The 12,858-nt window shown below is 44.0% G+C and overlaps 1 protein-coding gene across 2 annotated transcripts in view; it reads right to left on the minus strand.

Moving 5' to 3' along the window:
• Positions 1–12,343, minus strand: part of RNF182 (ring finger protein 182) — a 50,925-nt gene extending 38,582 nt beyond the window's left edge. Inside the window, exon 1 of one of the 2 annotated variants that reach the window (XM_027524827.1) lies at positions 12,214–12,343. The gene's annotated coding sequence lies outside the window, so the exon portion shown is untranslated. Of the gene's footprint in view, positions 1–11,663; positions 11,711–12,213 lie in introns of those variants that run through there. The other variant, XM_027524826.1, reaches the window with a different exon arrangement.
• Between the last annotated feature and the right edge of the window lie 515 nt (positions 12,344–12,858).

The following is a 12,858-nucleotide window of genomic DNA, read 5'->3' on the forward strand; positions in this document are numbered from 1 at the left end:
AACCCCCCTGCCAATGCAGGAGATTCAAGAGACTCAAGTTGGATCCTGGGTCAGGAAGAACCCTTGAAGTAGGAAATGGCAACCCACTCCAGTATTCTTGCCTGGAAAATTCCACGGACAGAGGAGCGTGGTGGACTCCGGTCCACGGGATTGAAAAGAGTCAGACGAGACTGGGCGTGCACAGTAGCATAGAGACCACAAGGGAAATGAGACTCACGTTAATATTTTTTAGAATATTTTAGAAATATGTTTTATATTAACTGGAACAGTTTGTGCATAATTATTACGTTTTTAATGTTTAAAAGAATCTGACATAAACTGACATGTGATTCTCCTTAAAATGTGAGCTATATTTAGACATATGATTTATTTAGATTGAAGTGTTTAAGAGGATTTGGCTATGTCTATAAAATATTAATTTTGTAAGTGATGGAATAGTCAAAGGAAATTGAGCTAAGTACTTGGAAAGGCTTCACTCATTTGAATCATACATTTGCCCACTGAGCATCTGATTTGTTTAAAAAGAAAATCAAATATATTAAATAAATATATACAATTGAAAATATTTTAGGGTTTAAATTTAACTAAGTTTACAAACGAGACTGATAGTTTAAGGAACTCAATCTGTTCAATTTGAACTAAAGTTTCATCAAAGAAAAAGGGATTGTGATTGCTCACATTTAGCAGATTTATAAGCAGAATAAGAAGATATGTAACTTAAACGCTTAAAGGCAACTCGATATTTATTTTTACCTGTAAAAACTTAAAATATTACCGAAATTGTCCTTTCTGCAGACAAAATTGATTCTTAACAGCTAATAAGACTTTACAAATATTAATTCACTTAACCCTCACAACCCAACCAAGTAAGTAATATTCTCCCCATTTTATAAGTCAAGAAATGAAGGCACAGCATTATTAAGCCACCACCCTAAGGTCATAGAGCTAGATGGTAGCACGGCCGGAGTTCAAATACAAGCTGTCTGGCATCAAAATTCACGCTCTTAACCACTGTGCTTTGCTGACTCTCAGACTGCCCTTGAACATGAAAGAAAGAGCTCATCCTGACAAAAATAACTAGTTGTTCAAAAAGGTAAGCTTTTACACGCTGTTAAGATATTAACGAAAAATCTCGTTTCTCTTTTTTTCCCAGTAACTATCAAGAAAGGTTTGCGCTAGGAATTCCAGGAAAAACCCGTGATGCACAAGGGAGGGACCTAAATGAGAGCAGTTTCCAAGGTTTCTAACTTCATCCTGACCTTGCGACTCCAGGCTGCTGGCGTTCTAAGACAAGGAACTCTCCCGAAGCGACAGAGAACATGTTGCTCTGACCCTCAAAGAAGTCCAGCCTGAGGGAAATGACACGTATTGAGTTACTTTTCATTGCATTTCTTTTCATCCTACAACATCTCATCTGGCCTCTTTTTGGGTGTGTGTTGCCGGGGGCGGGGGGCGTTAATTCTGAATCCAGGGCACAGTACAAAATAAAACAAAATAAACTCAGGAAAGAGAAGATAATTCCTTTTAATTTTGTTTTTAATTCTAAAAATAGATTGGGGGAGGGGGAGACTTTGCCCCCTCCTTCTACACCAAAACCCTATCTGGGGGTCTGAGGCAATGAGCATAAACAAGGACTATGGTTTTGATTACCTCCTGAGAACCATCTCCCCCTTCAACACTGACCATACCTACCATCCTGAATCTTCCCCACCAGGCAGCCACTCTTTCCAAAGCAAAGGTAATTAAAATGCATGTTCACTGCAGCAGGAAGGCATTCTTTGTTGACTGGCAATTAACAAAGCTGCTGCTGCTGCTGCTGCTAAGTCGCTTCAGTCGTGTCCAACTCTGTGTGACCCCATAGACGGCAGCCCATCAGGCTCCCCCATCCCTGGGATTCTCCAGGCAAGAACACTGGAGTGGGTTGCCATTTCCTTCTCCAATGCATGAAAGTGAAAAGTGAAAGTGAAGTTGCTCAGTCGTGTCTGACTCCCAGCGATCCCATGGACTGCAGCCCACCAGGCTCCTCCGTCCATGGGATTTTCCAGGCAAGAGTACTGGAGTGGGGTGCCATTGCCTTCTCCGATTAACAAAGCAAGCATAGTCAATTTCAGATTGTGACTTATCACACAGATGATGGTTTTAAATTTACCAACCTTGTATGATCTTGGATAAGCTATTTATTAGCATTTTATAGATGAGGAAAGAAGAGTGATTGTGAAGATCAAGAGATAGTTTGTATAACATACTAAATGGACTACTGGGGTGCCAGGTAAGTGATCAATAAATTATAGCTATCACAATATTTATTATTAAAAGAACCTACAGAACTGTGTTTCCTTACTTGCTTTTATGGACACCTGTCTCTTATTTAATTTTGCTTTTCATATAGCTTAAATAAGAAAAGCCCCCTGAAAGTAAAACACTTGATCACTCTTCTATGGAGACAGTGAGAACATGAGTTTATAATGGGGTGGGGTAGATAGAAGATAAAATAGTAAAAGCAATGTAAAGACAAATGTAGATGATTTTTAAAGATCCATTTTTTGCTCTCTTTGACTTGAATAATCAAAAGCTTATGCATAACTGCAAGTATAAACTTCAGCTCAGTTCAGTTTAGTCACTCAGCCGTGTCCAACTCTTTGCAACCCCATGGACTGCAGAAAGGCTTCCCTGTCCATAACCAATTCCCGGAACTTGCTCAAACTCATGTCCATCCAATCGGTGATGCCATCCAACAATCTCATCCTCTGTCGTCCTCTTTTCCTCTCGCCTTCGATCTTTCCCAGCATCAGGGTCTTTTCTAATGAGTTAGTTCTTTACATCAGGTGGCCAAAGTACTGGAGTTTCAGCTTCAGCATCAGTCCTTCCAATGAATATTCAGGATTGATTTCCTTTAGGATGGACTGGTTGGATGTCCTTGCAGTCCAAGGGACTCTCTCAAGAGTCTTTTCCAACACCACAGTTCAAAAGCATCAATTCTTCGGCGCTCAGCTTTCTTTCTAGTCCGACTCTCATATCCATACATGACTACTGGAAAAACCATAGCTTTGAATAGATGGACCTTTGTCAGCAAAGTAATGTCTCTGCTTTTCAATATGCTGTCTGGGTTGGTCATAGCTTTTCTTCCAAGAAGCAAGAGTCTTTTAATTTCATGGCTGCAGTCACCATCTGCAGTGACTTTGGAGCCCAAAAAAATAAAGTCTCTGTTTCCATTGTTTCCCCATCTATTTGCCATGAAGTGATGGGACCGGATACCATGATCTTCATTTTCTAAATGTGGAGTTTTAAGCCAGCTTTTTCACTCTCCTCTTTCATCAAGAGTCTCTTTAGTTCTTCTTCACTTTCGGCCATAAGGGTGGTGTCATCTGCATATCTGAGATTATTGATATTTTTCCCGGCAATCTTGATTACCGCTTGTGCTTCAAAATTAAGCTAGCTAGAGTTTTTTGTGATATATATATATATATATATACACACACATACACACACACACACATAGGTGAGGTGAAGTCACTCAGTCGCGTATACACACACACACACACACACACACACACACACACATAGGTGAGGTGAAGTCGCTTAGTCGCGTCCGACTCTTTGCGACCCCATGGACTGTTCCCTACCAGGCTCCTCCCTCCATGGGATTCTCTAGGCAAGACGACTGGAGTGGGTTGCCATTTCCTTCTCCAGGGGATCTTCCCGATCCAGGGATCAAACCTGGGTCTCCTGCATTCCAGGCAGACGCTTTAACCTCTGAGCCACCAGGGTGAGCCACAGACACACATACATAACCTTTTAAGATATGACCATCAGGAATCCAAATAAATTGAAAATGAAACGATGATCTTTGATTTCTTATGTTGTATTTCAAATAACTAAAAGCTACAGTGATTTTCAGCGCCCTGATGACACACTGGAGCTTGGATAACTGAAGTAATGCTGCTCTGTTTCCCCCATGGTGCTGTGGTCTCTCTGCCAATGCAGGAGACAAAAGAGGCGAGTTCCACCCCTGGGTGGGGAAGATCCCTGGAGGAGGTCACGGCAACCCACTCCACTATTCTTGCCTGGAGAATCCCCATGGACAGAGGAGCCTAGTGGGCTACAGTCCATAGGGTCGCACAGACTCAAACATGACTTAGGATGCACGCATGCAGGAAACCTGAGTCACTTTCCTAAGACCCTAACATTGACACTTGTAAGGTCCTCAATACTGACTTTGGAACTAGACTTTAAAATAATCTTTTTATATCACATAAAAAATCTTTTAGGCATTCATTTAAGGAAAGCACATTTGTATTTATCTTATCTTTGCAAATGAATAAGGCATAGTTCTTGTTTACAGTCTGGCACACATTTGGTAAAGAATCCACCTGCAATGCAGGAGACCCTGGTTCGATTCCTGGGTTGGGAAGATCCGCTGGAGAAGGGATAGGCTACCCACTTCAGTATTCCTTGACTTCCCTTGTGGCTCAGCTGGTAAAGAATCCGCCTGCAATGCAGGAGACCTGGGTTCAATCCCTGGTTTGGGAAGATCCCCTGGAGAAGGGAAAGGCAGCCCACTCCAGTATTCTGGCCTGGAGAATTCCATGGACTATATAGTCCACGGGGTTGCAAAAAGTTGGACAGGACTGAGCAACGTTCACTTTCACTTCACACACACAAAAAAAAGATATATGTGTTTTCAAACAACATGCTAAGTTGTTTTTCGGTTTTGGTTTGTTTTTTAAATAGGTATAGACAGAGTTCTCTTGGAAGAGAATGAGTGAGAAGGGAATATTACCTGGTCCTCAGGACATGAGAGAGCTACTGAGAAAAGACCAGACGAGCCTACAGCTCAGGGAATGATAGCCATTATCTTGTAGTAGCTTACAACGATTATGCTGCTGCTCCTGCTGCTGCTAAGTCGCTTCACTCTGTGGGACCCCATAGATGACAGCCTACCTGGCTCCTCTGTCCCTGGGATTCTCCAGGCAAGAATACTGGAGTGGGTTGCCATTTCCTTCTCCAATGCATGCGTGCATGCTAAGTCACTTCAGTCATGTCTGACTCTGTGCGATCCCATGGACAGCAGCCCACCAGGCTCCTCTGTCCACAGGATTCTCTAAGCAAGAATACTGGAGTGGATTGCCATTTCCTTCTCCATACCATGATTATAACCTGCAAAAATACTGACTCACTGTGCTGTCCACCTGAAAACTAATATAATACTGCAAATCAACTACATTTCATTATTTTTAAAAAGGTGTGCCTAGACTGATGATACACCACATAAGGCAATCCCAAATAGACAAATGTAAAAGATACCTTCACATGTATATAGCAAAGCTAACACCACCGAAAATATACATTCTTTTAATATATGAATACAAATAATAAGTGAAAGAACAACTATCTTCAAAAGTATCTTTTCCATAAATTAGTCTGTTCTAGTTTTTAAGTAAAGAAAATACTGACATAGGTCACAATATGCTATGAAGAAATAATTCTTGCTTTATTCTTGAAGAAATCATTCTGGCTTTAGGTTTTGTTCCTTTTTATTAAAATAAGGGGAAAAAAACGAAGTACCATTACAATTGACGCCTTTATTTCTACACTTGATATCAGTTAATTAAAAAGCAAAGTTTGCTGCATTCCTTGACATAAAGAAGCCAGGATTCTGGTACATATTTTGCCTGCGTGCTTGTGTGTGCTCAGTCATGTTCCAATCTTATGACCCCATAGACTGTAGCCCACCAGGCTCCTCTGTCCATGGAATTCTCTAGGCAAGAATACTGGAGTAAGTTGCCATTTCCTCCTCCAGGGGATCTTCCCAACCCAGGAGTCGAACCCGTGTCTCCTGTGTCTCCTGCATTGGCAGGTGGATTCTGTACCGCTGAGCCACCTGGGAAGCCTCTGTACTTTTAGAATAATATAACAGAAAGATCACATCAGTTTCCTCCTTCTTAAAATGGGGATCACAGTAGTACCTACTTCACAGAGTTCTTAAGAAGATTAAATAGATTGATATTTGTGAAGTATTCAGAAAAGCGCCTGGCCATTAAGAAGCACTTGCAAGGATTTGACTGATAGAAAAGAGATGGAACTGCAATCATGCTAACCAGGGTCTAACGAAGCCATATGAAACAAGACAAAATGCCAGATGAGACCACACAGAAACCTTTCATTAGAGATTTACAATTCAGGAGTTTGAGTAATCATCTGTCCTTCAATTCAACTCTGCCTGACACATCACGTAGTAATAAAATTGTGTAAAATGCCATGTCTTCCTTGAACAGCTATGACTGTAACAGAGGGAAGATGGTTCACAATAGACTGATACTCAGAGAAACAATTTCTCATTTAAACACCCCCAAATACATGGGACAAACCCATAGTTTTCTTTTCAAGCTCCATTACTGTCTTGGCTATTTAACTGCTCTCCCTGACCAATTATGGGCTTCCCCAGTGGCTCAGATGGTAAAGCGTCTGCCTGCAATGTGGGAGACCCGGGTTTGATCCCTGGGTCAGGAAGATCCTCTGGAGAAGGAAATGGCAATCCACTCCAGTACTCTTGCCTGGAAAATTCCATGGACGGAAGAGCCTGGCAGGCTACAGTCCATGGGGTCGCAAAGAATCGGACATGACTGAGTGACTTCACTTTTCCTGACCAATTATACACTATAATCATGTGGAAATCTTTATTCTTATGTCCTAACTTGTGGTTTATAATATTAAAAGTGCACTTACATCCCAGTTCAGGGGAGTCACTTTTTACTCGGTTGTAAGGAAAAGTGGGGGTAAGTGAACAGAACAGCCTCTCTGCTGTAGGAGTGATCAGTCTCTGGAAACCATGTAAACACTCGCTGGGGAGTTGCTTTAGGATTCTGGACCACAAGGTGCTGAAGAGATGATCTGTGTCATCCATCTTTTTCCTCCCCTTCACCCGGTCCTGAAAGGTCTCAGTATATATTAATCTCAAATCCCTTGGACAACAAGGAGATCAAACAACTCAATCCTAAAGGAATTCAATCCTAAATATTCATTGGAAGGATTGATGCTGAAGCTGAAGCTCCAATACTTTGGCCACCTGACGTGACTCATTGGGAAAGACCCTGATGCTGGGAAAGATAGAGGGCAGGAGAAGAAGGGGGTGACAGAGGATGAGATGGTTGGATTGCACATGAGTTTAAGCAAACTCCAGGAGATAGTGCCAGACAGGGAAGCCTGGTGTGCAGCAGTCCATGAGGTTGCAGAGAGTCAGACACGACTTAGTGACTGAACAATACTTTTTAACTCACCGAACTCTCCATCTTGAGATTCTTTGGCTTTCACTTCAATTGGTTATGAGGTAAAGAAGCAGAGATCTAGATCTAGGCAGTTAGGGAAAACAGCACTTCATCACCTAACAGGATTCCAGATTTTCCTATCCACCACACGACCTTTGTACATGTCCAGAATGTGAAATTAAGGATTATAACATGGCCTGGATGGGAGGGGAGTTTGGGAGAGAATGGATACATGTACATGTATGGCTGAGTCCCTTTGCTATCCACCTGAAATTCTTACAACACTGTTAATCAGCTATACTCCAATGTAAAATAAAGAAAGCTTAAAAAGAAAAAAAAAGATTATAACATGAATTATGAGTTTTTTAATACACACCATTATAAAGTAAGTTTTCTAATATTCTGGTTGAAAAACAAATTAACCAACTTATATTTTCTAAAAGCCCTGGAGGGTATAAAATTACTTACAAAGCATTAAAGAATTAACTGGTAACTTTTCCCCATAAGAAAAGGAAGGCTAACATAGAATATTTGGGTATTAGGTATCATAAACAATGAGTTACACATATAATAAGAATAATCGTAATAGTTGGAAAACAAGTAATTCCTCAACTATAAAATCTCAGGTGACTTTATCAAGCAATATGGAATAAAGAAAAGGAATCAGCTGATAAACATTTGCTGACTGATGTCCAAAACTATTCTATATAATTGCTACAAAGAACTGGCACATATGGAAATCAAGCGTTGATCTCGAACTATGTTTATAACACTCCAATTCTGTGTCAGACTGAATAAATATATGCATTTCCCATTTTGTAAAGTGGTTTACAAAATGGCTTAAGAGATCTTACCCTCATTTTAACTGAGAGCAGGAAAAAAATGAAACACACGCCCACAGAAGTTTCTCAGCCTCTGTCAATCTCTACTAACTGTCCGTAGCACAAACACCCCTTCCTATCACCACAAGCATGGATTCCCATGCCTTTTCTCAGCACTGTGGTTACAATCAATACTCACCACACACAGCAGGTCAGCTGACAATACCTTACATTTACAGCATTTTTTCCTTGAAGTCCCAGGGCTAACATTATTCTCCCCAGCCACAAATCCAAATCCAAGTGTTTTGGCAGTGAAGAAATTATGTTTTAAAAAACTATCATCTTTTTCACAAATACACTTTTACAAATGCTACAACACGTTGTACGAGACGCTAAATTACCAACCAGTCATCACGTTATCACAGAGCTAGAAATTGCTGGAGAACACTGACCCAGAAACAGCCAACAAAGCCTCCAACGGCCTAATGCTGCCCGTGCAGGCTCATATGGTTAAAAATATGACTTTCAGTGGCACAAGAACAATGTTAATCTGACTTAAATGAGAACATTTCTTGACTCCTTTTATCTCTTTGGACATGCTCGCTAAGTCAAGTTACAGAATTCTTCAGGCTGTGTTTATAATTATCAGACCAAATTTTACAACGTATACCAAAAATTAGGACCAGGGTTTTATTTTAATTATTAAATTAAGACTATAAAATTATGATGTTACAAAATTATAAAATAATTTTACAAAATTGAGACTTTTCTAATTTTAAGGCTCTGAAGCTTAGAAATGCAAAAGATTTCTACTACTATGAATGAGCCGGTGACAACTGGCATATTACACCTAAGGATGCTCTGTGCTGTTCCCTACTTCCACCAGGTGGCCGATCTCAACCAGGGACCTACTGCACACTCCCATCTGCATTTCCTAAGGGGCTTCTATAGATATCACAGCTTTTTTTTTTTTTTTTTTTTGGCTTTCATTCAAGGAGATCCAACCAGTCCATTCTGAAGGAGATCAGCCCTGGGATTTCTTTGGAAGGAATGATGTTAAAACTGAAACTCCAGTACTTTGGCCACCTCATGCGAAGAGTTGACTCATTGGAAAAGATTCTGATACTGGGAGGGATTAGGGGCAGGAGGAGAAGGGGATGACAGAGGATGAGATGGCTGGATGGCATCACTGACTTGATGGATGTGAGTCTGAGTGAACTCCGGGAGTTGGTGATGGACAGGGAGGCCTGGCGTGCTGCGATTCATGGGGTCGCAAAGAGTCGGACACGACTGAGCAACTGAACTGATTTGGTCATGCACATACCTCGTGATGCTAGTAACATATATAAATATGCCAAATTATTGTTTTTCACTTCACTGACAAAAGCTTCATTTCTTGCCTCAGAGCTTGTGTAAATAAACCACTAGGACAAAGCTGTGCTTGCAATATATGCCTGTTTATTTCTGATGTTTACTGACTTTATTTTCTTGGCAGAAAGTGATCCAGCTTTAAAGATGCCAAACTATATTGAATCCTGTGCCTTGGGTGAGCTAGTAGCAAAGGCAAAACACGAGTTATCACTGTGCTGAATTAACACTGGCTATCACCAATCTTCAGAATCCAAACCAAGGACCACAGACTAGAACTCATAGTGAGGGGCCCATGTAGCTGAAAAGCAGGTCCAGAATCCTTGCACTTGAATGTTGGATTTGCTAACAAAGGTATGAATAACGCTGTACTGTTGCTGCCTCAGAAAGAACACAAAACTAATTATTTTTAGCACAAAACATGAAACGATATTCTGTCTATAGAACAGGACAAGGCCTCAATATTCATCCTAGTTGTCTTTCATGCTCAAGTGAAAAAATGCTTATTTTTCCTCTCCTGGTTATCTTCTGAAAACAGATCAACTTCATTTTAATCAATGTACCATTTCACTACCATCATTGCAGAGTGTCTGTGAATCACTCTACAGGTTAAGATTCAGTTTAATAACAAAACCAATTGTGAAATAATCTGCAAATTGTTGCTGCAACTCAATTCTTAATAGTTTCCAATACAATCTTCTAATGAAGTGACATTACTTAAAATTACTAGCAAATATGAACAGACTCAGAAACCTAGTAATCAGCCAGCTAACAGGTGTTGAAATCCCAAAAGAGAGAAGTATCAGATAATCACTTTATGTCTGACACCTCAAGTAGCTTTAATATCCATAATTCTAATCAACTTAACTGCAATTCAAAATGATCAGTGCCAATGGTTTCTTCTCATTGACTACCTTTAAGCAAAAATACAATTTCTTGCTTTCCATAAAATTTTCTCTGACCTCTTCCAACTTAAAGATTATTTTGCTAAGTTGGGTATACAATTCAATATCTTCCTATTATCCCCTATTTCAAAAAAATTAACAAATACCTTATTTCCTTCTGCACTGATCAGCTTCTTAAAAATGAAAACTGTCTTCTTCCACATAAGTACACCTAAAGATGATATCTAAGTCTTCACAATTCTATTTTTAATCTACTCTAGGTCTGCTACAAACTAAATATCACGAAATGATGGCAAGGTTGGGGCCCGTTGAGAAAGGAGGAGACTACCCATAACTTGAGCAGGTCTTCATCCAGTAACCCTATGCCCTTGACAACCGATCGTAACCCTCTCACCACACTCATAAATAGACGCAAACACCGCCCAGACACCTGCCCTCAGAGGTGCTTTGGTTTGCTTCCTCACATAGACAAACCAAAAAAAAGGCATTTCCAGTTCCTTAAAGCAAGAACACATTGCCTTCCAGAAACAACAGCGCTGACACGGGTGCCAAGCATCTAATCTACAAGTACTGGTCCTGTTAACTCTCGTATTGCCAGAAGGAATCCCAGGCTACCTCTCCCATTTAGTTACAAGTGCCAGCACCCATTCCAAAGATAAAGGTGCTGATGTTCAAAAGCCCAGGGAACTTTAAAAGCGCCTCAAAATGCTCCCGTCCCAGGCATGGAAACCTGGGCTCACTTTTCAGAGATTGTTTTAAAATAATAATAATAATAATAATAAAGTCTCATTTGTTCCCTTGGCGACCTATGGCATCATCCCGCCCTCAAAGAGGATCAACTCGGCAACATCAAAGTCCCAGAGGGAAATATTTTCGTATCTTTTTGTCTCCCCCCCCCCGCCCCACCCCCACCCCCCCGCCAAAAAAGCCTCGCTAACACTCCAAAAGAGACAGAGAAGGACGGATAACGTAGACAGGTACCACCCCCGCCTCTCCGCACGGCCTCACCCCGCGCACCCCGCTGGCTCCGGGCACCCCAGCGCCCCGCACTCGGTCGAGCGGAACCGGGACGGGCCGGGCCCGTCGGGCGCGCCCGCCGCGAAGTTTGCCGCCCGCCGCCGCGCCCCGGGGCGCCGTCCGGGATTGCGGGGCGGCCCGGCGGAGAGACCTTGTCCGGCGGGGGCGCACCCCTCCCCGGAGACCCGCTCCCCGCGGCAGGTGGACGCCCCCCGTCCCCACCCCCCGGCGCCCGGCCCGAGCCTCCGCCCCCGCCAACCCCCGGGCGGCCGGCGCGCTCGCCTCACCTGACCCGCGGGCGGCCGCGGCAGCGGGTGTGTGAGCGGCGGCGGCGGCGGCGGCGGGCGGCGCGGGCCGGGGAGCCGCTCCGGCGGCGGCGGCGCCCGGGAGGGGAGGGAGGCGCCGGCGGAGGAGGAGCTCGGGCGAGGAGCGGGCGGGCGGCTTTGTTTCCACGGCGCGGAGCCACCGACCCTGCGTCACCATGGCAACCGCCGGGGGGGCGGGCCCCCATCCCGGGCCCTGCGAGGACCCCTGGGCATCCCGGGTCCGGGACCCCCGCCTTTCCTCTTCCCAGTCTGGCTGCTCCGAGGGGACAAGGACCACCCCGACCCCCAACCCCCCACCACCCCACAAGTAGCCGCCACCACCGCACACGCCCCTCTCTCAAGGGCCCAAAACGTTCGTCTGGCCCCAGCAAGAGGGGAAGAGGGGGCGAAAGGAGCCCACCCCGGGCCCGATGCCTATTGGCATCCCCCGTAGGCACCCTCTTTGGCTTCGCACACTGGACATTCCCAAAGCCCACCACCACCAACCACACCACCACCACCACCACCCCACCTTTCTCCTCTCTGGCGCTGTGCCCTCAACATGGAAATTCACTGAAGAGAGGAGAAAGCGGTGCAAACAGATAAAGTGTGGAGCAACTGGTCCCGGTGCATCTGTTGCGAGCTGCCGCAGAAGCCCGGCGCTGCCAAGAGGCTCCGGCGCCCCGCCGCCTCCCGCCCTGACCGAGCTGCGCCTCGACGGGTCTGGGCTCGCTCCACCCAAATCCGTATGTTTCGTGGGGGGCTCCAGTAAGAGAAGAGAGAAGGGGGCTTCGTGTTTTTTGGTGTGTGTTTTTGTTTTTGTTTTTTTAATTTAAACACTGGATACACTTGTAACCTCACGCTAAAACAACTTGGAGGCTGTCCTTGTGAATCTCTGCTGCTGCTACTGTTCGGCTACTGGCCGTGACCGCTTAAGCGCCTACCTTGAGCGCGGGCTCGCTCGCTCTCTCTGTGCCAAGCCCCCGAGCCGTGCACTGCAGGTCGTGGTGCTCCGGGGAAGATGAAAGGGTGAGGCTGACCTTGGCACCTGGTAGGCATCCTCTCCTATGGAAATTCTTGGAGAGGGAGGGAAAAGTACTAGCACGGTCACAGTAATACTTCCTCTGAAGGACAGAGCTGGAGGACAGCTACCACCGGGGTGAGTCATCACCCCATC

The sequence above is a fragment of the Bos indicus x Bos taurus genome, chromosome 23 (genome assembly GCF_003369695.1).
Source record: "Bos indicus x Bos taurus breed Angus x Brahman F1 hybrid chromosome 23, Bos_hybrid_MaternalHap_v2.0, whole genome shotgun sequence".
Lineage (NCBI taxonomy): Eukaryota > Metazoa > Chordata > Mammalia > Artiodactyla > Bovidae > Bos > Bos indicus x Bos taurus.